The sequence below is a fragment of the Lathamus discolor genome, chromosome 10, assembly GCF_037157495.1.
Source record: "Lathamus discolor isolate bLatDis1 chromosome 10, bLatDis1.hap1, whole genome shotgun sequence".
NCBI classification, from domain to species: domain Eukaryota; kingdom Metazoa; phylum Chordata; class Aves; order Psittaciformes; family Psittacidae; genus Lathamus; species Lathamus discolor.
In genome coordinates, this window is record NC_088893.1 from 6,235,123 (window position 1) to 6,260,480 (window position 25,358).

The 25,358-nt window shown below is 44.4% G+C and overlaps 2 long non-coding RNA genes across 20 annotated transcripts in view; one reads left to right on the forward strand and one right to left on the reverse strand.

Moving 5' to 3' along the window:
* The window catches only part of LOC136020147 (uncharacterized), a 40,645-nt gene extending 17,235 nt beyond the window's left edge, over nt 1-23,410 (forward strand). For 8 of the 19 annotated variants that reach the window (XR_010615207.1, XR_010615208.1, XR_010615205.1 and 5 more), the window contains 6 exons: nt 3,627-3,749; nt 11,907-12,010; nt 16,865-17,006; nt 18,125-18,231; nt 19,325-21,399; nt 21,725-23,410. This is a non-coding gene — a long non-coding RNA (uncharacterized LOC136020147). Of the gene's footprint in view, nt 1-3,626; nt 3,750-11,906; nt 12,011-16,864; nt 17,007-18,106; nt 18,232-19,259; nt 21,400-21,724 lie in introns of all 19 variants that reach the window. The other 11 variants (XR_010615222.1, XR_010615223.1, XR_010615218.1 and 8 more) reach the window with 11 other exon arrangements.
* On the reverse strand, nt 17,098-21,338 carry LOC136020148 (uncharacterized). Its single transcript, XR_010615224.1, has 3 exons — nt 21,169-21,338; nt 18,585-21,043; nt 17,098-17,175 (listed from the first exon to the last, which is right to left on the reverse strand). It is a non-coding gene; the product is annotated as an uncharacterized LOC136020148 (long non-coding RNA).
* Nucleotides 23,411-25,358: the final 1,948 nt, after the last annotated feature.

Sequence of the window (25,358 nt, forward strand, 5' to 3'; positions counted from 1 at the left end):
TAAATAGTAAAACCAATGATTGTGACTCAAAAAGTCCCAAGACACATATTGTTAGAAACCAGAATAATATTCCAGGAAGGCACCACTGCATACCTGGCATGTTCTTAAACTCCTTCCCCAGGCATCTCTATTGAAAACCAGATGCTGCAGTAGAGGAACCTTTGATCTGACCCAGTGCAGTTTGTGTGCTTCGTTATGTGCTGTCAAAAGCAAATGAAACATGGGTATGAATGTAAACACTTTTGATGGCACCGCTGAACGCTGAATAGTGAACGTTGAACTCATCTCCCTACTCTACAAGCAAACAATGAATTTTTATTTGAATGCTAATGAAGATCTCACCACGGTGCTGCTGGGTCTCATCTAGGAATATAAAAAGAAAAGCTGGATGGCGGAAATAAAGAAAGGATCTTTAGAAAGGGATGTAAATGTATTGCAAATATTGGTGTCATTAACCAGTCACAGGTCAAAAATATACTTGAAGCTACTAATGTAATATGAAGTAGATAAACAAGTAGGAAGAAGAAAGTTCTCTTACAATTAGTGCATTTGTTCTGAACTGAAAAGGAGAAATGTGTATTTCCTGTATCACTTTAACTCCAAATAAGCCAGAGTTTGTAGTCAAAAAGCAGATCTTCCTACAGCCATCTAATCTATTCCTGATCTCTTTCAGTTTTTGAGTCAGAGCTGAGGCAAGCTTCTTTTACAAATTGGTGTTGCAGTCTTCTAAAAGAGCTGTTCCTTGCCAGGAGAATATTACATAGAGTTCTGAGAAAAATGCGGGGAGTCAGCTTGTTTGAGAGCTAACTGATGCTTACTCACAACACTGATAAGCCTGACATTTACGGAAGAGTGCCACAATTCTCAGTCCAATGAAAAATCCCAAGAGGATGTTTTTTTTTTTCCTCAGTGATGCTTCACATTCTATTGACTCAGGATAAACTGGAGTTTTCTCAAGTGTTTTACTCAACGAAAATAATAATGTGGAATCTAACTCCTCCGCTTGAATTACGTGTAGATGTACTGGCTTTCCTTGGCATATTTATTAATGATTGTGGTATGTTTAATGATGCTCTACAAGATGTCAGTGCCTTACGTGTCATATTTCATTCCGGTAGCATATTAAAAGCACTTATGCAAGAGTTCTTGGTGCCTTGATTGCAATTACAAAAATCATGCTTGGAATAATGCCACTTTGCACTTCCATAGGAAAGCCAAAGCTTGTAGTAAATACCTGTTTAGGCTGTTAGTGGTGGTGTTGCATGTTGGTCTGTGCTTCGCCTTCCTGTAGCAACCATAATACCTGTCCATGCAGGATTCTTCAGGAATGGGCCCTGCCTGAAGAAGCCTGTCAGAAGGCTTTTGAATGTTCAAGTAGATTATGTCAAGCAGTTCCCTTTTGATCATTATTATAAAGATATGTTCAAATGATTCTGAAATATTAGCGATGCACAACTTTCATTGCAGACACTGTGATAATTAGCTCCCACCGTATCATATTCCTTATCTAGGAATTCTATTATTCTTTTAATTATCTTTTTGACCAACTCTCAACGTGCAAAGCTTATTTCTCTGTGGCTCATCTTTTAAAATAGACAAGAAACCCAAATAGTGGCTAAGAATTTTCTGACAAAATTGTTTTTCGGGGGGAGGGAAAATTCATCTATGAAAACTTGAACTTTTCACAGAAACATATGTTCCAGATGTCAGGAGTTGAAAAATCCATCACTTCAGGTGGTAGTTTCTTCCCAAATTTAATCATCACTGCTGTTAAAAAATGTGCGTTTCATTTCTGGTTTGAATCACTTTCATTTTTCAGCCCTTAGTCTTTCTTCTGTCTCTGCTAGATTAAAAAGTGCTGGTTGATATTTTCCCCTTGTGAAAGCATTTATGGAATCGGCCCACAATTGAGCTGTTTAAGTTTCCCAGTTACATGTTCTGCTCTCCTCATATACTTTTTTATAACTCTTTTCTGCCCCCAATCTAATCTTTCAACAGCTTTAAATGTGAACATCAGAATCAGATATAGTAGTGGTTTCAGTGATGCTGTACCCAGAGGTTGAACGGACTCCTTATTTCTAATCACTTCTCCCATTTTATCACACTTTTACATTGAGCATTTGTGGTGAGTTCCTTGACCATTAAGACCTCTGAAGTCATAACCATTGCACTCCAAGATAGAGTTTTCTGTTCTGTAAGAGCAGCCCCTATTCTCTTGTTGGTTCACTGACTACCTCTTCTTGAACTCACTCCTCTTGTACCTTGTATAATATTAAGTAGGGAACAGCCTCTCTCTTCTTTGATGTTCAGGATCTAATACTTCTAAAAGCAGTCACACTAGCTCCTATAAATTGGTTCTCTAACTCTTTTTTTCCTTTGTGCCATTATATCGATTTATTTATGAATAATAGAGGTCCCCATGTTTAGTATTTCCCCTCTCAACATGAAGCACTCAGTCTTTCTCTGGTGACTGATGGGATAACTTTACTCATGTATTTACATTCTTACTGCTGGAGAGGTTCAGTGTGTTGTCTTTTTCAGTAAGAATTTGAGTCTGACTAGATTCCTTACAACATTTTCTTTGATATTAAAAAAAAAATACTTTTATAATTTGAACTATCTTTTCTGTAGTTTGTGGCCACATATTATGGTATATTATCGGTTCTGTTGGGTTTGTTACTGGGATTTACTATTTTCTGCTATGGCAAGATGTGATTTTATTACCTGGGTTTTTTTTAATTGACACCCCCCCATTTTATATACATGTATTTATAGCTCTTACTTTGAGGGACACCTTTGTTTAGCTTCTTAGTCCAATGTCATTTTGATATAATAAGTCTTCACCTCTGAAATGTTGCTATCGCTATTCTAAGCTTTTTCTCTGAACTCGCTGGATACACAGAGTGTTTTTGTTTTACCAACCCTTAGCAATCTGTTTGCCTTAGCTCATGACAGATTTCCCCCAGCTCCCACTTAATTAAACACATCAGATATGTTTTCCTTGTGAAAAGTCTGATTTCACTTTTGACTTGTGATGGAGACCATCACCTCCAGATAGCATCTTCTTCCCCTCTGCCTAATTAGAGTTGTGTGTATAACTGGAAGGATTTCATAGAAACTGTCAACAGTACCCCGGGGCTAAATCTTCTAACCAGCAGTCTGACTTTGCCTTCCAGGATTCTTCACTTGCATTTCCCTTTAAAATCTGTGACATGCAATAAGACCTCATGCTCCTCTCCAGCACTTTCTAGCATCCACCTAGGTGTCTCTTGAAAGACCCCTTCATATTCTGCCTGTAAGTCAGCAAATCTGTCATCACATGTGTGGCTGCCGGTATGCTCCTGGTATTTAAATTCCCATCAGCACAGCAGACCAAAAGTTCTTGACTGAAAATGTATTTTCAGATATAGCCTTCCTAGAGTTGTCAGCTTGCTTTTCCTCAGCTGGAAGGCAGCTTCCTGCCATGTTAGTGGTATGCTGTGTGCTACACTAAACTACCCACTGCGAGAGGAGGCTGAGCCTCCTCAGAGGTGAGAGAAGAGCAAGCAGTCTGAGCTTGGTCTGGTCCCTTTTGTCCTTTTACACTGTTTTTGTGCCTTATGTTTGTTCTCTATTTGTTTCTCCAGATTAGAAGCTCTGGCCTCAGCCTGCTCTGGGTATGTGCTGTGAGAGCTATGTGGGCAATGAAGACAGTAGCTGAAGCAATTACTGAAGCATTAGTGATTACCCTGGAAACTCTCAGAAGGCAGGTGAGATCACTGAGTATTACAGAAAGGCAAACACAATTTACTTTTTTGAAAAACAGAAATTGGGGAATTAGAAGCCACTGTTCCAGCCGTAAGTCTGAAAAAAACCCCAATGATCAATTTAAAGCAAATAGAAGCTAAAAAGGAAAAAAGAAGGGGAAAAAAAGGCATAGATTTACCAAGAATTAATCGTGCAGTCTTACTCTAATTTCCTTCTTTGAGAAAATAATGTCTAGTAGATGAAGAGGAGGCAGCAGATGGGACATATTTTGCTTTAGGAAAGCTTTTGAAACTGTTCCACATGATTCTCTCAGAAGCAGACTAAAGAAATATGGTCTAGATCAGTGTGCCCAGTATTTCTGGCTGGGTGAGACACTTACCTTGTTTCTGTATAAGGGAGAGACCATCTGTTGCAGCCCTTCCTCTAATGCATAACTGTATTGTGCAAGCATAGAAAAGCCAGTGCTTCCTGGGCCAATGAGATTTATTGCATATGTGCAGACAGGATCATATACTGCCATGATCAGGGGCAGTGAATGTGCTCCCAGCAAAGGTGGCCCGCAGAGTTCTCAAAATAGCCCATTCAGTGGGCAGCCTTCCTCCCTGTGGACTCTAGTCTGGATCCAGAAAGGAGCGAGGGAGACCACAGGCAAATTTATTGTTGTACAGTTCATAGCTTGAGGTTCATCATTTAGAAGGTACATGATATTGCTGTAATGTGGGTGGTGATGGTGCACAGTCAGATTGGGAGGTTATTTCGACTGGAGTCCTGCTGGTGTATGTCCTGGGCCCAGTTCTATTCAGTTTTTTAATTAATGACCTATATGGATTAAAAAAGAACTCACACATAAAATATGTAGATAAAGCAAGATGCACTTGGAAGGTCAGGATCAGACTTGTGATGATCTTGAGAAACTGGAGAAAATGATCCAGAAATCAGCAGCATGAAACAGAAAGAACCAAGTGCTGTGTGGCATGTTTATGAAAGAGGGAGCAAATACCAAGATACAAAAATAGGTATAACTGACTGTCTGGAGCATGCCAGGAACAAGATATGGGAATTAGAGAAAATAAAAAATTAAACATGAATGAGCAATCACAGAAGACTCATACTGGGAGGTGTTAATGAAATGTATTATTAAACATGGGAGGAAATCTCATTTTCTGCACTGCTGTTGAGACCTTTGCTGGGCTTTTGTGTCCAGCCCTGGTGCTAGAGGGAGCTGGTGGTGTGAATGATGTGGGTACTGACCGCAGAGGAGTGAGTAGGAAAGACATTTTGAGAGTGGCATCACAGTGCTATAAATTGTCACAGTACCAGACTAGCAGATTTTTAGTGAGCTAGGTTTTGCAAGAAAGATAAGCTTTATAAATCAATGTGAGACTAGATTGCAAACTAGGTTTTAACATTCAAAAGCAATGAAGTATTTTTATAGTTTACTTTCCAAACTCACCAAATAAGCAACAGCACATGGTTCAAGAGAAATAAGAAAATTCTTGTAATTTAGAAAAATGGAAGGAACTGAAATCAATAACATTGAGGAAGGAAATAGCAAAGAATGGTTTCAGCAATGAAAGTCCCAGCTAAGCAGGCCTTGTGAAAAATGGGCAACGAGATCAATAAAAAATGTAGAAATATACCTATACAAATGCTGCAACTCTGAAGCCTAAAAGAGGTGAACTAGACTGTCTGATTTTAAAGGAAGTTATTGATATAATAAATGCCTCAGAAACTTGGCAGAAGGGTAGGCAAATGGTAATAATAGGGAACCAATTATTGAGGAAGGCTGGGAGGGGCTACATTAGTGGTGAAGCAGTGGAGAGTATGAGGAATTGTTCCTAAATGAAGTTTCTGCAGAGGACATTTTGGAACAAATCGATAAAATGAACAGTAAGAAAGCAGGAAGATAAGATGATACTCAATCTAGTTCTGAAAGACTTCAAACACTAGATTAAGAGAAAGCTAAATGTAGCATGAAAAGTGTCATTTAAGTTGACCACACTGCAAAAGGGATAGAAGTGGCAAATGTGTCTTCAGCCTTGAGAAGAAGGCCTCCAGGACAAATGTGGAGACCCACAGATCAGTAAATCTCACTCCCAAACTGGTAAGTGGGAAAAACCTACAATAATAAAGAAGAGAACCAGTAGACAATTTCATAAATGTGATTTATTTGGTAAAAGTCATTACAGTTCTTGCAGAAGGAGACCATGTCTCATAAATCTATTTGAACTCTTTGAAGATGTCATCAAGCTTGTAGGTAAGGCTGATCTAGTTGATAAAGTATGTACAGACTTCCAAACAAATGTCAATAAGTCTTTCTACAAAGACTCTTAAAGTAGTTAAGCTGAGGTAATAAGATGTCCTCTTGTAAGTAAAGAAGATGGAGACAACATGGGACAAGAAGTGGGAGAAAAAGGAAAAAGATCAGCTTTTCCAGTGAAAGGAGCTCTACAGTTTAGTCACGCAACTGTTTTGATTTAGGACCTATTTGATATCCTTCTAAATGATGTGGAAAGGGGGGTGAATATTGCAGTGGCAAGGTTTGTGGATGGCACCAAATTAACTGAGAGTATCAAATCTGACCCTGAGAAGAGAGGCAGATGGTTCTCATGGCAGTGAGGGACTATATCAGAAATGGCATGTGAAAGTCAATGCTAATAAATGCAAATTAGCTTGTCTGGGAATATACATATTCAATTATATGTTATACTTACTCAGTTACAGCTTGAATGTTATATTATTATCGCTCAGAAATAGAATTGTGGTAGGATAACTCTGTGAAAACACTGATGCAGTGACCACAGCAATACAAAATTCAAACTGAATGAGAGAAATTTTTAGGGAAGGGGAAAAAGGAAAAACGTGATTATGTGATTATGTCACTGTATAAATGTTTGGCAAACCCACGTATTGATTAATATGTGCAGTTCTGTTCATCCAGTCTTCAGAAAGAATAAAATAGAACTAAAAAGGATGGGTAGGAGTTGTTTGGCTCAGACATCTAAATTTAGGTTTCTACCTGTAGATGTCAATCTGTGAGGTAGATATCTAAACTCCAACACAAAATCAAAGCTTTTTAATGTGAACTTCACCCTGAGGAAGTGGATGAGGACAGAATGGTTTTCGTATCAGGACAGAAAAGATAGGCATGGGACAGACGTCTTGAGATCTCCTAGCTAGCTAGAAAACCATGAAGAGGGGGTGACTATTATTTTTAAGAACAGGAGATGTTAAGATACCCCATGAAATTATGAGGCATGAGGTCTAAACCAGAAAGTCATTACATTCTCATGGAACTTCTTATTAAATTGTAGAACTTATTGCCAGAGGCTGTTGTGTAGGTCAAAAGCATAAAGGAGTAAAGAATTTCTGGAAGGCTGATGGGAAGTCAGTGTCCTGCCAGACAATATTATGAAGGCTCATTCAGCTGTTTAGAGCCAGGCAGAAGTACAGTGGAAGGACTCCAAGGCAGCTAAGTAGGACAATACAGGCAATTTCTAGGCCAGAATGGAGACCATGAGTGAGAAACTGGTGTGCACCCCACCAGTGGGGTGATATTCTTGTGGTCAGTGGGCCACCAAGAAGAGAGAACCACAACTGGGATCTTGAGAGCTCAAAGTGTGGTATATTCCAACATAGACTGTGGGGGAAGGAGGGAAACTGGGGGAGACTGGTGATAGCCATACAACAGTAGCTGTTGGCATAGGTAATGCCCAGAATGTGGAAGTAAGGAGGAGTCTTTGCAGCTCATGATCTTCAGCACCTCAGAGGTGACTGAATGAAGAAAACCCAAGAAGCCATCAGCAGTACAGCTGTTCCCAGGCTGGTAACACTCCTGCCTGGCTTGAAATGTACATCCTAGAATTCATTTGCTAACTCTAGGCTTTACTAGAGCAATGCCTTAGTGGTTTTTGAAGACTTAAATTGCTAACAACCACATTCAGCCCAGTTCTGTCCAAACTCCCTGGCTTTACTGAGTCGTTACTGAGGTTGCAGATGGGAACCTGAATGATCAGTAATGACCCAAAAGTGGACAGTTTTAATGGTTTGTCTCAGAGGAGTAGCTATGCAGGGCTGTGGAGGGTAAGGCTGGAGAACACCTTGAGCTCTTCAGTATGGGGGAGAACTGAGTTATGAACATAGCTACCGCTGTAGGTAAGTATAGTGTAGTATAAACTCTGTATAGAGGTCCCAAACTTTCCACTTTCAGTCCTGCTTTCATTTTCCATTTTGTTTGGATATATTTTCATCATTCATTCTGTGCTTTAGGAAAATATTTGTTTCTGTTGTGTATTACTCTGCTGGCTGTTCCCAGGGTGTTTCCACCTGGCTCTGAAATGGTTGCAGGTATTTTCTGTGTGCTTTGGCAGCCATGAATTTGGCTCCACAGGCCTCAGAAGGACTCGGAGTTCTCTGCAAAGCAGTACAGCTCATCTGCAGGGTGCAAACACAGAGAATGATGATTTAATGAGATTGGTAGCACTACTTCAAAGCAGAATTGGAATCTAATGCAGCTGTCTTTACAATACACTTCAGTATTACATCAGAAATAATAGCATCAGAAGTGGAAACCTTTAAATGAGGGTAAATCTGATGGCAACTTTTGCATCCTTTATTGTAAAGCATGCTGAGCTGCGGTATACTAGAATCCATTAGTACTTTGGGGGTAAAGGGGCTCAAGATAGTTGGTTAGCATTCAAGGACCGCTTCTTCCAAGCTCAGGATCGGAGCGTCCCAATGAGTAGGAAGTCAAGTAAGGGATCTAGGAGACCGGCGTGGTTAAACAAGGAGCTGCTGGGCAAACTCAAGTGGAAAAGGAGAATCTATGGATTATGTAAGGAGGGGCTGGCCGCTTGGGAGGAATATAGGACAGTTGTTAGAGGATGTAGGGAGGCAATTAGGACAGCTAAGGCCTCCTTGGAACTCAATCTTGCTAGTCGGGTTAAAGACAATAGAAAGGGCTTCTTCAAATACATAGCAAATAAAACTAAAACAAGAGGCAATATAGGCCCACTGCTGAACGAAGTGGGTACCCTGGAGACAGAGGATATAAAGAAGGCAGAGGTGCTGAATGCCTTCTTTGCCTCTGTCTTTACTCCTGCAGACTCTCCCCGAGGGCCCCGGATTTCTATAGCCCCAGCAGGAGTCAGGACAAAGGAGGAGTTTGCTTTGGTAGATGAGGATTGGGTTAGGGATCAGCTATGCAATCTGGACATCTGTAAATCGATGGGTCCGGATGGAATGCACCCACGGGTGCTGAGGGAGCTGGCGGAGGTCATTGCTAGGCCACTCTCCATCATCTTTGGTAAGTCGTGGGAAACGGGCGAGGTGCCTGAGGATTGGCGGATGGCAAAGGTCACACCAATCTATAAGAAGGGCAAGAAGGAGGACCCGGGTAATTATAGACCGGTCAGCCTTACCTCCATCCCTGGAAAGATGATGGAACAACTTATTCTTGACTCCATCACTAGGCATATCAAGGATGAGGGGGTCATTAAGAACAGCCAACATGGTTTTATGAGGGGGAAGTCATGTATGACCAACCTTATAGCCTTCTATGAGGAAGTGACTAGGTGGAGGGATGATGGTAGAGCGGTAGATGTGGTTTTTCTTGATTTCAGTAAGGCATTTGATACTGTCTCCCACAGCATCCTCATAGATAAGCTGAGGAAGTGTGGGCTTGACGATCAAGTAGTGAGGTGGATCGAGAACTGGTTGAAAGGAAGAAGGCAGAGAGTTGTGGTCAATGGCGCAGAATCTAGCTGGAGGTCTGTGACTAGTGGAGTTCCTCAGGGGTCGGTGCTGGGACCGGTGCTGTTTAATATTTTCATCAATGACCTGGATGAGGGAACTGAGTGCACCCTCAGCAAGTTTGCTGATGACACAAAACTGGGAGGAGTGGCTGACACACCAGAGGACTGTGCTGCCATTCAGCGAGACCTGGACAGGCTGGAGAGTTGGGCGGGGAGAAACTTGATGAAATTTAACAAGGGCAAGTGTAGAGTCTTGCATCTGGGGAAGAACAACCCCATGTACCAGTACAGGTTGGGGGTTGACCTGCTGGAAAGTAGCGAAGGGGAAAGGGACCTGGGGGTCCTGGTAGATAGGAGGATGACCATGAGCCAGCAATGTGCTCTTGTGGCCAAGAAGGCAAATGGCATCTTAGGGTGCATTAGAAAGGGAGTGGTTAGTAGGTCAAGAGAGGTTCTCCTCCCCCTCTACTCAGCCTTGGTGAGGCCGCATCTGGAATATTGTGTCCAGTTCTGGGCCCCTCTGTTCAAGAAGGACAGGGAATTGCTTGAAGGAGTCCAGCGCAGAGCCACAAAGATGATTAAGGGAGTGGAACATCTCCCTTATGAGGAGAGGCTGAGGGAGCTGGGTCTCTTTAGCTTGCAAAAGAGGAGACTGAGGGGTGACCTCATCAATGTTTACAAATATGTGAAGGGTAGGTGTCAGGATGATGGAGCTAGGCTTTTTTCAGTGATATCCAGTGATAGGACAAGGGGCAATGGGTGTAAACTGGAACATAGGAAGTTCCACGTTAACATCAGGAAGAACTTCTTTACTGTAAGAGTGACAGAGCACTGGAACAGGTTGCCCAGGGGGGTTGTGGAGTCTCCTACACTGGAGATATTCAAGGCCCACCTGGACAAGTTCCTGTGTGATGTACTGTAGGTTACCCTGCTCTTGCAGGGGGGTTGGACTAGATGATCTTTTTAGGTCCCTTCCAACCCTTGGGATTCTGTGATTCTGTGATTCTGTGATATATTTATTTGTTTTTAAGTTGGGAACTATTCATTAGCTCCAAGTGAAACTTACTGTAAGAGTCATGCAAATCCTGGTGGGAATTGCTCTTGCAAATGGAAGAAGTACCGTCCTCTCCCAAAGCACCAAAGGCCTCTCACGTCTGTGATAGCAGCATCCCACTCCTGCAGGAAATTCCTGCTTTATTAAGCACCAAAACCAAAGACCATGACCACGATGAGTCTGCCCAGGAGCTGGGACAGAGAATAGGGCTGCCTAAAAAAACACATACGCCAAACCTTGGGTTATGCTTACCTAGGATCCACCTTGAGCCACTTTTGTATGTAGCTCCAACACAGTTGTACTGTTGCAACTGTGGGGCTGTCACAGGAGCTTCTTATACTGCCACAGCCTCTGAAAGGAAAAGATTTGTAATTACAGGCAAAAAAGAGAGTGCTCTGAGTAATCTCAGGGCTTTGGTATGCATATGTATGTTCTTCAGTCTCTGGATAGGGATGATCTCCTTTACATGAGTGCTTGTCACCACAGCAGGACTTTGAGCTTACTGCCTGATGCTGTGTTTGAATCCTGTGACCGCAGGACTGTTCCTAGCATTTCTTGCCTTTTCTGACCTAGAAAATATTTACGTATTTTTTAATAAATCAAAACTGCTATCCCTGGAAACATTTAATGAGGTGTTTTGGTGCCTGTCAGGGAGTTGCCAATGAAAATCAGGGTCAAAACAGTAGCATGGTTCTGGACTTAATTAGATAGGCTGCTTTTTGGGGGAGAAGTTAAAGAGTTAGACACTGGGGAATTGTCTGCATTGAGTTAAGAAGAAAACAGCTTTAAAATTTGTTTCTTCATTTCCTAGAAAATGAGTTTTCTACACGGTTTTGGATTGTTCTGGCAAATGTCTCTGTATTTTCATGATATGTTTCACAACATATTTGTTATGTCCAGACATAGAATGTTAGAATTAATCAAAACTGAAATATTTATGGAGAAAGCCATTTCACGTCCATCTCTGTCATGAGACTGGCTGCTCTGATAAGGATTAGAGGTTGTTACGCTAATGACTTAGACTTTTGTCTCGTTGCCAGAGCAGTTTCCCAATTTAGAACCTTTTCTTCTGATTAATATTTGTATTCCTCCCACAATTCCTCTTCTTATAGGAACTCGTACTGGGAATTATTCCAGACCTACATAATGTCTCTGAAATCTTTTTATCCCTCTGTTTGCTGATCAGTGGAAAGGATTTTAATGCCAGGTTAGGTAATCGAGATAAATCCTAACTTCATCTAACTTTATCCCTCGACCATGTCTTGGATATGCTAGAAACATTTTTTGTGATCCATAAATAAATTCACATAGGATTTTGATTAATCTTTTTTTTTTTTCTTTTCTGTTGTCAGTGAAGCCTCATTACATTAAATGGGAGATCAAACAGAGTGTATTACAACTTCCACTGTGTGCTGGTTTGTTTAGTGCATCACTTCTTTGCAGGTTGAAAACATCGGTAAGTTCCAAAGACATAGTTTTGTGCACAGCTGGGCATGTATAACATGTTTTGATAGTAGTCTGAAGCAGTAATGGCTTCTAGTATCTGATAATGCTTTCTAGCCCCATTCAGTTGTTTGAATTAGCTTACATAGTGGTGGAAAGTATACACTGATTTAATTCACTTCACTTCTAACTGCAACTTGTTACAAAGAAGAGGGAGTCAAGCATGTTTAAAGTAGCTCTCTTGCTGGCAGCTGAAGCCAGCAAAGGCGTAATGCCTGTGTGGTTTGGGAGAGGTAGGGCTCCTGCGCTCCTGAGTGCTGCTCCCTGAGATTCTGTGTGCCCATCTGGGTCATTTCACGGCCACAAGCCAGACGTTTCTCAGGCACAGTCACTGAGGGAAGTACATACCTAAGGAAAAGCTTCACAAAAACTACATCCTGGTTTGAAAACTGCCTGACCTGATATGTGGGCAGTAACAGAAAGCAGGGCTTGAATCCATGTCTATATCCTTTTTCATTTGACTTTGAATTCCAGCAAAAGGTTTCAAACTAAAACAGAAGTCAAAGTTTTCTTACCAAGAAGAAAGAGTGACAAGTCTGAACCTCAGAGCCATCAGGTTAAATGAGCCTGGGAAAGATGGTGCCTCCAGTTTGTTAAGAGAAGCAGACTCCATGTTACCCTTGACTGTCCTAACGATAGATGAGATGGAAAAAAGCCCTCTCTTGCTTTGACCCAGAGTTGCTCTTTCCTCTGATGGTTCATTGATTCCCTTTGCTTCCCTTCTCATTTAATAGATTTCTATAAGTTGGGCATTTACAGACCTGCTGCTATTAACATTCAATGTTAGTGGACCTGAGAGCTTCTCTGTCAACTATGCTGGAGCTTCTGAGCCTGCCGATTTAAAAATGTTCATTGCTGATAGATTCTAACATCTCTCTCAGTTACTAATAGACTGGAAAGTATTTCATCATCTTCAAACAATGAAGAGCAAATCATCCGTCTTTCCAAATACTAAAAGGCTGTTTGAACACTTCTGCATTTTCTGCATAATCCTTCACAATTCTCCTGTCTGCACTGAGCAGTGACCCCACACCATGGCTGGGATTTCTTTTGCAAACACAACTTTCTTGTGCTAAGCTCTGTCAGCCATGGATTTTATTCTGAGGCTGCTTTGTTTTGTGGCTCGTGGTTCTTATAGGTCAAGAGTTTGCCTGGCTATCGATTTACAGCTAGTTATATGTAGTACTAGTGTTTGACATTTCTGTCTTTGTTGTTCTTTGCTGACATCACCCCCAAACTTCAACCACGCCAGTCAGTTGCTTTAAGATTTCATGGTGAGTGTCTGACTCAGTTTGACATTTTTCACAGTTTTTAGTGTTGGGTAAAATGGCAAAGGGATTAGGGAGATGAGACCATTTCCCCAATGTTTTAAATGCGTATATATTTGTAGTATATGTTTAATAATGAATATATACTTTTTATATAAAACTCCCAATAGCAATGCCTTATAGCCCACTTTTGACAAGGTAGAGTCTTAATATTTGAATGAAGGGCTTGAAATTTAGGAAAGGACTAACCCTGGTGAAAGATGTGCATTTTTTCTTTTCCTTTGAAATCTGACATGTTCTGAGTCCCTCACCGTAACAGTCTGTGTATGTTCAGCTGTGACTTGCCTGCGTTCATGTATGTATTCCCCAGAGACCTTGTCCAACAAGTGCCACTCCTGGCTTCAGGAATGAGCAAGATTTTACCTGCACAGCAGAGGACATGGCAGACCTCAGAAGCAGGGCAGGTGGGAGGGCTTAAAGGGAAGGGAGGACGAGAAGCAAAAGTAGCTGGCCAGGCACTGGTAGGGCCAGGGAAAGTCTAGAGGATAGAGGTGGAAAGATAGGTGCTCCTTCAAGTGTGTTGTCTCTTAAGGACATGGAATGGATCTGAGCACCACACGGTGCCTCCTGTGCAGGTCTGGCAGCCGCATGTATTATTACATGGAATTACCTGCACAGCGTGTGTGTTCAGACTCAGTCTACTTAAGGTCTTTGTAAAGGATGACAATATCTTACTGTGACCAGTAACCACATTACTTGTTGGTACCAGGCACAGAAAGGGAGGAGGGTACCAGAATGCTGTCTTCTTCAGTAGTGGTATCTGAGGAAAAGCTCTGTCCTGGCAGGGCTACCTATGCTTCCTTTATCTGGAGAGGCATCCTGACTCAGTATCAGCAGGGCTGTAGGTAAGGCAGTAAAAGAGGGCTTACAGATTATGGCCTGATCACTGAAGTTCAGGTGCCAAATCTCTCTTTTTCTGAAGTTATTCATGCTCCCCAGACACTCGTATACCTTGTGCTTCACTACCATATGTCAGAGTTCCTCATTCCTTTGTCAAAGCTCTTATCTGTTGTTCACATCAGCCTCCGCACACCACTGTGCTGTCCCTGAATGGAGTATATGGGCAGAGAAACATGCAGAATACGTGCATGTAGTGATGTATGCATACAGCTTCTCCTACATTGACTAAGGAAGCCCTGCCGTAGGGCTGTATCCTCTCCCTCTGCTCACTTGTGTTTGTTTTGGACTATAAATTTCAGTGAGCACAGGCTATTAACTGACAATCCAGAAAATTATCTGGGAAAAGAATATATATTTATTTTATACTGTAAAGTTTTCCCATAGCACCCACTACAGGTCACAAGATGTGAGCAGAGAGAGTCCATGGCACTTTGATTTGTCTGAATAGGATGGCTTTGGTGTTCTTTGTACCTTAAAGCCCAGTGGCTTTCTTTTTTTATAACTATAGTTGCAGTACTTTAATCTGAAGGGCTTTTCCTTAGTGAACCTTTCTCTTGTACTCGCACCACTGTATCTCTTCATTTTCATTATTAGCAGATGGAGCATGAGTCCCAGTTCTTTCTTTCCATCCTTCCTGCCAGGAGATCCCTGGTGCCTCGGCAGATTTTTGTGGATACTTAATCTTGTGCTGCTTTTCTTCCAATGATTTTGATTAATTTTATCCATGTACATAAAATTATTTTGTGAGTGACACTTTCCATTAAAGAATGATGTTGGAATTAGGTTTTAGTTCCCTGATTCCAGTGAAAACATCACATGCTTCCTTTTTTCAAGTCTGAACTTCATGATTATTTTTCTGTAATCCACTTTTAATTGTAAGTACCCAGCATTCTGCTGGTTCATGCAGTACCAAATGACACAAGGTTGCTCTGGAGTGCTCCAGCGAGTGTCTTCTGGGGAATATTGAAATTCCATGGAAACAACACGAGAACCATTATCTGAAACAGCCTCTTCAGGCAAACCATATGGGGTGACATATTCTGCGCTGCTTCGATAATCCAAGCACAGATATGTTCACTGGTAACTCTGCAGTAAGCATCAGTCATTTGCTTTGTCTGTGCAGTATTAATGAGCCATTTCAATAGACAGCGGGTTTCAACTATATTTGCTGCATATTCATGTTGCTTCCTTCAAGTTGTTTCAAAACTCTTTCCACTAGATTAACTTGGAAGTCTCAGTTATTCCATCAGGTGCTGGTGTACTGAAGATATGGACCATCCTGTCCTTTCCAGTCTTGGCTGAGGAGTGGGGCTAATGTTTGGAAGGGGGATGGTGTTCTAGGCACACTGCCTTTGCTGAGCCTCCCTCCAGCAGGAAGCCTTTGCTCCTGCTTCCAGCACCGATTGCTGGGGCATGTAAAACCTCCTTATTCCTTTCTGGTTCATCTGTCATCCGAGGGTTGTGGTTGCTAGCAAGCAATGGAGCTTTAAGACACTTTTTGCAGATGGGCACACATCATTATGGTGGAGTGAGAATGTGCAAAATCCAGAATAGAGTGCACAGAGGGAAGAGTTAGATGTTTTGACTAGGCTGATCTGTGCTGTGCCCGTAAGCATCTCTGTGTGATGCTACTGTGATATAGTCAGGGGAGATTAAACACTCCAGATGTTGGTCTAGGTACCTACAGAGCCTCCCCTTGTCTGAATACAGCATTTTCCATGGGGCATAAATATTCAGAAAAATTCATACACAGGTTTTAAAAACCACAAGAACCCTGGAGAGGGGCTTTGGACAAGGGCCTGTAGGGACAGGCCAAGGGGAATGGCTTGAACCTGCCAGAGGGGAGACTGAGATGAGCTCTCAGGCAGAAGCTCTTCCCTGTGAGGGTGCTGAGGCGCTGGCACAGGGTGCCCAGAGAAGCTGTGGCTGCCCCATCCCTCGCAGCGTTCAAGGCCAGGTTGGACACAGGGGCTTGGAGCAAGCTGCTCCAGTGGAAGGGGTCCCTGCCTGTGGCAGGGGCTAGAGCTGGATGAGTTTTAAGGTCCCTTCCAACCCAACCAGTCTGTGATGAATACAGAAGCCTCTGGGGTTTGGCACTGAGAGCCAGACAGAGGGCTCTGGTTCATCCTGAAAACCACATGAAGGTTTCAGGGGCACCAAAAGTAATTTGGCATTTAAGAAATACTATAAATGGCTCCCTTTTCTCTTTGTGAGCATGCAGAAACACAGCCCTTCCTTAGTCTGAGTGTCTGGTTCTGATAGCTATATGGAGCTTAACCTGGACAGCAGCTTAAAAAATCGGAAATAGATTAGTAAGGTTACTTACAGGTCTTCCTACGGAAAGACACTAACACAACTCTTGAATAACCACTTCCCAAGCAAAGGAACTCACATATTTAAACAGAACCACAAGGATAATTGAAAGAGACTGGAGATTGCCAGGACCAAAGTGGGTTGTTTGAGGTGCTGGTAGGTGTGAAGGGGGGGGAAAAAGAGGGGTTTTAAATTTCAGCCCATTGTTTTTATGCTACAGCTGGTTTACCTTAAAAGAGTAGAAAGTGAGCACATGATTTATCCAGCAGGATGGAGCCAGTGGTGCTGTGGTTGAGAGAAAGTGAAGGACACAGCTGAGGACGGGAGGCAGCAGCCACATCCTGGAGCAGTTTGTTGCTGTGATTGTGCCAGGGCTGCTGTGCCTCTGGAGCTGGAGGAAGAGTACAGGTGAGGAGTGCTTTACCTTCTTTTTTTTGGGAGCAATCTTCTGAAGGGAAAAAGCACAGACTAATGAACAGCACAGATGTCTGTACGTCTGTCCTGCAGCCTTTCAAGTCCTTGTATTTCCTTTCATGTGTTGTTAGAAGTAAGTTTTATTGTATTGCCGTTTCCTTTCCTGTAAAGAATGAACCAGTAACATTGCACTGTCTCACCTCTAAGGCCGTGCCTGCTCGCTTCTATTCTTACATCAATCGATGCCTACCCTGAGTTCCCAATGCCCCTCCGGAGCAGGTACAACATCAGGTGGCTGTGCTGGTCCCTTTCTTTCTGTCTCTGGAAACTGCAGTAATTTTAAGTATCTCCCCTTGGAGCTGGAGCAGCTTCTGTATTCCCAGGGGCAGACATCCCCCTGCCTTGGCACAAGCTCTTCCTCAGGGCTGTCAGGATAGGAGAGCTGGGCTGGTTCAGCCTGGAGAAGAGAGGGCTCCTTAAGGGGAGACCTTAGAGCAGCTCCCAGTGCCTAAAGGGTCTCCAGGAAACCTGGAGAGGGGCTTTGGACAAGGGCCTGTAGGGACAGGCGAAGGGGAATGGCTTTAACCTGCCAGAGGGGAGACTGAGATGAGCTCTTAGGCAGAAGCTCTTCCCTGCGAGGGTGCTGAGGCGCTGGCACAGGGTGCCCAGAGAAGCTGTGGCTGCCCCATCGCTGGCAGTGTTCAAGGCCAGGTTGGATGTGGCTTAGAACAACCCTTCATGACAATCCTCCCTGAGCGTGGCTTCTGGAGGAAGTGCAGAAAGTTCATGCCTGCTCTTGTTGTGCTTTGGGGGTGATTTGGGGTCCCTGCACATGTCCTCCTTGGGTGTGTGTGGGGCAGGTGTGTGTTAGGCAGGCAGCTCTGCTCAGAGCACAAGAGGTGTGCTATGAGATGGGACATGGTGCATGGTATTCCCTGTCAGGTATGGTGTTTTGGGAACCTGTTGGGAATTGGGCTCTTCCTCTGCAGTGAGCCAGCTCCCTAATAGCATTTAAGTTTGTTTGCAGGGCAGTAGACTGACCTGGGCTGTTAGAAACCTTTGTTGGTCTGATTGTACCCTCATTTACTCACCAGGAGCTTTCCTTTCAGCAGAGATGATGCTGTTTTGCTGCAGTAAAACATCAGAAGTCCCTGGTGAGTAGCACAGCCCTGATGCTTTGTGGACCAAAGGAGAATGTGTGCATGGGAGAAGATGTCAGGTGAGTGCTGGGTGATCAAAGCTAAGCCCCAAAGAGGCTTTGGCATTTGGTACCCCATTCCTGGTGGGTTGGTTGTGCCCAAAAGGTCCAGGCAGGGGGCCTGGAGGGGATCCCTTGCTGCTAGCCAGAGGTGTGGTAATCCCAGATGATCCTGCAGGGTCCCCCGTGACTTAGGTGATGGCAAGGGGCTATTTTCAGGGCTCTGCTGTGAAAGCAGAGAGCTGCTCTACAGAGGCAGAGCTGGACCGTGCTGTCCCCATAGAAAAGGCTGATGTAGGTCAAACAAGTAGGAGCATGTGTAAATCTGAGCTGAAAAGTTTGTTTGAGGAACACTCAGAAGACCTGATGCTTACCTGAAGAGGTAGGAGGTCTGCAGTGGTCAGCTGCTGAGCTGCGGCTGTTTGGAGTGGGTAGTGGCTGGCTTTTGGACTGAGGTCATCTTCATGGTGCTTGGGTTGCCTGTGGGCATGTTCTATAGGGCTGTCTGGGACTGAAGGTGCAGCTGATTCAGCCTTCCCTTGTCAGATGCTCTTCATTGTAGATAAAAGCTTTTCCTGATCATTCTAGTTCCCATGGCTGGGAAGGGGTTTATAAATGGCAAAGGCTGTCTTGTGGGTCAGCGCTTTGGGAAGTCTTTCTCATCTGTCAATCCCAGGAGCAGGTTGGCAAACCATCCTCCTTACTTAAATATGCTGGCAAGAACAAGTGTCTCTGTGCTTGAACTTCAACCCACTCAAGGTGGCAGTTCCTGTGGCTGCCCTGTGCTTTTGGATGAGCTTTGGCATTTGCCCAGCTGTGGCTGAAGCTCTAGCTCTTGCTGGGTGTAGAGAAGCGAGGCCCAGCACTTGGCTGGGAGCTGCACAAATCTAGTGCACACATCTGCATGCCTGACCCTGCTTGGGTGAAAGCAGGGGGTTGAGTCCTATTGTTCGTAGATAGAAGCTTTCTGTTTCTGCTATTTCTCTGTTTTCCTAAGTGCTTATTGCTAAGAATAACTGCTATTTCACCTCTTTCCCGCCCTCCATCAGCTGCTTGGGGCCACCATTTTAGACATCATCTCGAGCTGCAAAGAGTAGGTGATCTTGTTTTCCAGAGGCCCTGTTTGAAGGAGCAGGAACTGGATTTTGCCTTCATTTGCTCTTCAAGGAGCTGCCACAGGAGGAAAGGGCCTATGTTTGCCAGTTCCTCACAGTCCTTGCTGAGGAGCTGCACCACAGCAAGCGCTGAGAAGGAATCAAGCATGCTGGCATCACACTGGGTTAGTTTTCCTCTTGGAAATCAAAAGTGGAGCAAAGCCACAACTGAGACAAGGTGACTTTCAGTTTATTCAATGCATTGCTTACCTAATGCCTAGTAACAGATCTCTGGAGCACACCTTGCCCTGCTCCTCACTCTCAGCTTGTCCCACAGCTCCTGCATCAGAAAGAGCTTGTTACTATGCTAGTGGAGCTAAAAGGGCTGTCTTAGTGTTGCAACTCTTATTTCGTTGACAGGGGGCAAGTGCCATAAGGGGCTGTTTCTCTGCCTTTGCAGATGCTCCATTCAGCCCAGCTTGCTTTTTACTCCATTTCAGCAAGGGCCCACACAGCTCAAGGTGGGAAAATGAGATGTGAGGGCTCCCAGGTTCTTCCCAGCAACCTTCTCTGCTAATAACTGCAGGGAATCCAAAACAATACAAATAACCTGGCTTTGGCTGCTAAAATCCAAGTAAAGCAAAGAAGTCAAAAGCTGTGATAGAGACCATGGAGATCCTTTCTCTCTTCCTTTGCTCTTGCACTAAACCAGGGTCTGCCTTGGGCTCTGGGCCCTGACTGGGGGAGGCAGTTTCCAAAAGCGGCACAAGGGAGTTTTATTTGTTCTTTGCTTACCACTTTCTCTGACCTCCAGTGCTGGGCTGGAAGCAAGATCTGTACCAGGAAGGATGTAGGCCCCAGAGGGTCATGGCAGAGAGCCACTGGCATCTGAGGTGATTTTTAACGCTAAACTGTATGATTCACTTTGCTGGCACCACCACTCCTTGCTGCAGAGCAGAACCCTTCACACCAGAAGCGGACTGATGCACCATCCCTGGGCTGAGTCCTGATTGCCCTCCCCTCCACCAGGTCCAGCTTCATCCTGCCCTTCTGCTTCAGACTAACTTACTTACTGGTGAATGGCTTAAGATGGGCCCCTGCTTCCCATCCCCATGCTGATGGCTGTGAGACTGTGGGCCCTGTCCTTGCCTCACTGCTGTGTAATGGGACTGATAGTCCTGAGAGCACATGGAAGGCTCCTGGGGGCACCAAAGTACACAGATTCCCAGGGCAGAGCACCAAACAGCAGATTGAAAGCTCTGGGGCACCCCCAAAAAGCACACCAAGGCCCTTGAGTACACTGGAAAAGAAACAGAGGGGCCAGGGGTACCCCAAACCACCCTGAGGAGCACTGTTGGAGGACAAACAGAGCAGTGCTGGTTTCCCTCTCAGCTCTCCAACTAGCTAGGAAACCACAAAAGCAAACCAAGAGGTTGAGAAAACCAAGGGGGAGACACAAGGATTCCAAGGACTGAGAAGCAGACAGAGGCCTTTGAGGGACCTTGGTAGCACCAACGAGCATATGCAGGGGTGTGGGGGGCAAAATACATGGACCAGAGCCTCTGGGGACACTGAAGGGGCACCAAAACCAAATCAATTACTTATGTAAGTGACCCGATTCATTTTTCTCAGCAGAAGGAGTCCTATGTCTGTCCTCTTGCCTCTGTGTGCTGGCATCCAGGCTTCAGATGAATTTCATGGTCTGTAATCATCCCGGGAGAATTTCCCTCTTGTTCATCCTACGGAAGAGAAACTCTCCCATTTCCACTCAGATCTTACAATAGCTTGTCAGTGACAAAACATTCCCAAATCCTCTCATTTATCAAATGGCCAATCCTGTTAACAGCTTAAGAAACATAATTACCTGCAATCTCTTCTGCTATTCATTTTATGCTTACACTTCCCTCTCTCTGGCAGCTTCCCAGCAGGCAAGTCAAGAGCTGAAGCATGGCTGCAGCTACCAAGTGCTTGAGCAATGCAATTTCCTCTAATCACCTGCACAATGATAGCAGGAATTTTGCCTCCCTGTTTGTAGCAGCAAGGAGCAGGTGAGGAAGGCAGGCACAGGGCCAAAAGCATCAGCTGACAGTTGTGGGTAAGTTTCCAAACATGGCTACAATTTAAGTGCTGTATGGTGGGAACATCATTGATTAGGGTTTACTTTTAGGGCACAAGAAATCACAGCCACACTTACTCATCTGGGAGGTCCATGGGCACAAGTGGGCTCTGACAGAAGCAGCCAGAGAGGCTGATGCAGGTTTGGGTGCTGGAAATGGCTGTGGTAGCTTTGTCAGCAAGAAAGCAGGGCCTGAAATATCAGTGAGCTGGTGAACTAATGGGGAAATTGGGATCAGCTGGAGCCAGTGTGAGCTCCTGATTGTTGCATTGCTAAAAGAGGCTGATTTTGTCTTATTTCACAGTGTATCTACAGCTTGTGAGAGACTTTGGCTCAACTCTCAGGGAGGATTTACAAGAGCAGTGCTTCCAGGCTGGAGATCTGCTGGCTTCCTGAATGTTCCTGGAGTATTGTGTGCAGTTCTGGTGTCCTCAACATAAAAAGGACATGGAACTGCTGGAACAAGTCCAGAGAAGGGCCATGAGGATGATCAGGGGACTGGAGCACCTCCCGTATGAAGACAGGCTGAGGAAGTTGGGGCTGTTCAGCCTGGAGAGGAAAAGGCTGCGTGGAGACCTCATAGCAGCCTTCCAGTATCTGAAGGGGTTCTATAGGGATGCTGAGGAGGGACTCTTTATCAGGGACTGTAGTGACAGGACAAGGGGTAATGGGTTAAAACTTAAACAGGGGAAGTTTAGATTGGCTATAAGGAGGAAGTTCTTTCCTGTGAGGGAGATGAGGCACTGGAATGGGTTGTCCAGGGAGGTTGTGAGTGCTCCATCCCTGGCAGTGTTCAAGGCCAGGTTGGGTGAAGCCTTGGGTGGGATGGCTTAGTGTGAGGTGTCCCTGTCCATAGCAGGGGAGTTGGAACTGGATGATCTTGAGGTCCTTTCCAACCCTAACTATTCTATGATTCTATGTTGGGTATGTACAGGACAGCTTGATCCAAAGAGAAACCCGTAGGACCACCGTAGCCTACCCTAGAACCTGGGAACTAGAAAATTCCTAGCTCTGTTCTATCCATGCTGGCTGCTGAGGAAGCTGCCTTTGTGCCTTAAAATCTTATACTAGCCTGACATTATCACTGTGCGTTTAACTGGCCAAGGCATGCTTCAGCCTACACTCTCCAGTTAGACCTGCCTTCAGTATGGAAGGGTTTTTCTTACACCTACTCTACTCCTCTTTTCAACCCTATCAGCTATTTTGGATCCTTAGGGGTTGGGATAAATGAGGTGCATTTCTTCTGACACCTTCCAGTGTTATTTTTAAGCGATTTTTTATGCTGCTTGCCAACACTTTATCCTTGCAGTTCTTGAATGTTGTATTAAAAAACCCTATGAACAAGCTGTATACAAATCAGAAGTTTGGTGTTTGGTTTTTAATCAGGCATCATCTTAAGAGATTTGGAACTTTTTGATCTTCCTAAGATACTGAATACAAGTATATTTTGGTCACTATCATAGAATAACCCTTTCTTTAATAGCAGTTTGAACCTCAAATGCCAGTTTTGGCAACTACTTTTCCCATTGGAAATTAATTCACTTCTCAAAATAGAGGCACCTACATTGATGAAATTTCAGTGTAACCCAAATGCCACCCAGACCAAGGCACCAAAGAGCTTTGATGGCTCTGGGCTACATGCCTGGAGCTGTGTGCTGTTTGGGAACAGCAAGGACTCAGATATAGAATAATAGAATCCCATCCTGGTTTGGGTTGAAGGGACTTTAAAGCTCATCCAGCTCCAACCCCTGCCGTGGGCAGGGACACCTTCCACTAGAGCAGCTTGCTCCAAGTCCCGTCCAACCTGGCCTTGGTGTGAAACTGTGTGAGTGCTGAGGAGGGACTGAAGTAAGCTGGCTTCTTGTGTTTAAGAAGATATAATATATACATAGGGACAGTAAGGACTGCAAATGAAGAAACTGTACCTAAAAGAAAATGAAGACTGCTCCAATAAAAAATAAAATAGGACAGACATGCTTTTATACAAGAACTTGCTATTTCTTTTATGATATTTATTTCAAATCATGCAAACCCTTCAGAGCAGCCCTAATGCCCAGTGGAGTTCTCCAACCTAAATGTCTCATCATCAGTGCAAGAAACAAAGATAATGTAATTTGAATACTGGATGCAACAACGTAGGCTGCTCTGGAGGCAGATTCTCCTTGCTCCAAATGGGAATGATGGCTCCAAACAGACTCACCAGAACAGACTGAAAAGCAGATGTCTCATTTGTGAGGAAATGGCCAATCTCTCAGCTGTTTTTCCCCCTATTTCTTTCTTCCTAGAAAGGAAAAAAACCAAACCAGTTGCATAAAGATGCTGCTGTTTCAAAGCAAAATTTTGAACATTGCTGATTTGCAAATGGCATTTCAGCATTTTCCTGAGAATAAAATGCTGCTCTGATGCTGTGTTTAAATATTTCATTCCAGCTCCCCGAACAAACTTAAAATCTTATTATAAGTCGTTTTGACATAAAAGCGCGCTTCTCGGAGGTGCCCGTAGCTCAGACATCTCCAGCTTCAAGCGCAGCTGCAGGAGCTCTCCCTACTCATGGCTGATCAAAGACAAACCATGCTGCCACCCACGAGCTGCTGCTCATCCCCAGCACCCAACCCAGGAGGAAAAACGGATCCTGAACATCCCGAGTGCTTCTTCCTGAGGGGTGACGCCGTCTATGCAAAATACACGTCGCTGTCGTAACCCTACTGTGAAAAGGTGGAGGGAGTTTAGCAAACAAACATCCTTCGCCTTGCTTTAAATCATGCTGAAATAAAACATCAGCTGGTGCTGGCTGCTCAATTAAGCAGTTTGTCATGCAGCCGTTGGAGAGGAAAACGCTGAGAAATAGGATTTCACGGCACATGCGTATTGCGTGGAGGAAACATTTCCCGAGAAGCTGTCCAAACCTCCCTGCAATTCCCATGCGCTGCCATTCCCTGGCATGCAACACGTGTGTTGCCCTCAAATTTGGAGGATGGCTTATGGCTGTATGTACCTGTGGTGTGATGACCACCAGGATGTGTCTAGGTCACAGCCGGTATATGTTTTAGTTAATTTCACGTGTAGTCCTGATGTGGGAGCAAGGAGCCATTGTTCCCCTCCTAGAGGCTTGAGCACATCTTTTTTTTGGGAAATGTTGGATCTCCTTTTCCTCAGCTCTTAGGCAGAAGTTCTTCCCTGTGAGGGTGCTGAGGCGCTGGCACAGGGTGCCCAGAGAAGCTGTGGCTGCCCCATCCCTGGCAGTGCTCAAGGCCAGGTTGGACACAGGGGCTTGGAGCAAGCTGCTCTAGTGGAAGGGGTCCCTGGCAGTGGCAGGGGTTGGAGCTGGATGAGCTTTAAGGTCCCTTCAACACAAACCAGTCTTGGATTCTGTGATTCAATGAAACGGCGATGCTGGCCATGCACCAGGACTCTTAGTCTCTTGCCCTCCTTCCTTTGCTCCTCGTGGTTTTGTGCCATGCTGGTTTTGCTGTGTTTGAGATCTGCAATGCCACCATTGTGGCAGCTCTCCTGGGGTCTCTGAGGACCTGTTTTGGGACTGAGAGCATCCTGACTCCATTTCCTGACCATGGGAACCTACATGTCCACTCGATGAGACACATGGTTATTTCTTCTGGTGTTTCTGCCCTTCATAACACCTTGGTCCATGGGGTGTGTGTAGGGCTCAGCCTGAAGAAGCCCTACATAGCTGTGGGTGTCCCAGAGGACACATTATAGGAGAGGACAGGAATACTTGCTGTCTCACCATATTGCTCCCCCCAGCCACCAAACATCCTTAACAGGCTGTGTACGCAGTAGCGTGTTCTGCCTTTCCATCATTCTCGCTGAGTAGCTTTGATGGCTCTTGATGCGTGTGAGTGAGGCCCCATCCAGCACGAAGGGAGGGAACAAGCAAGAGGGGCTTATGTTTTCCACTGATAAATGTATTAGTCTTTATA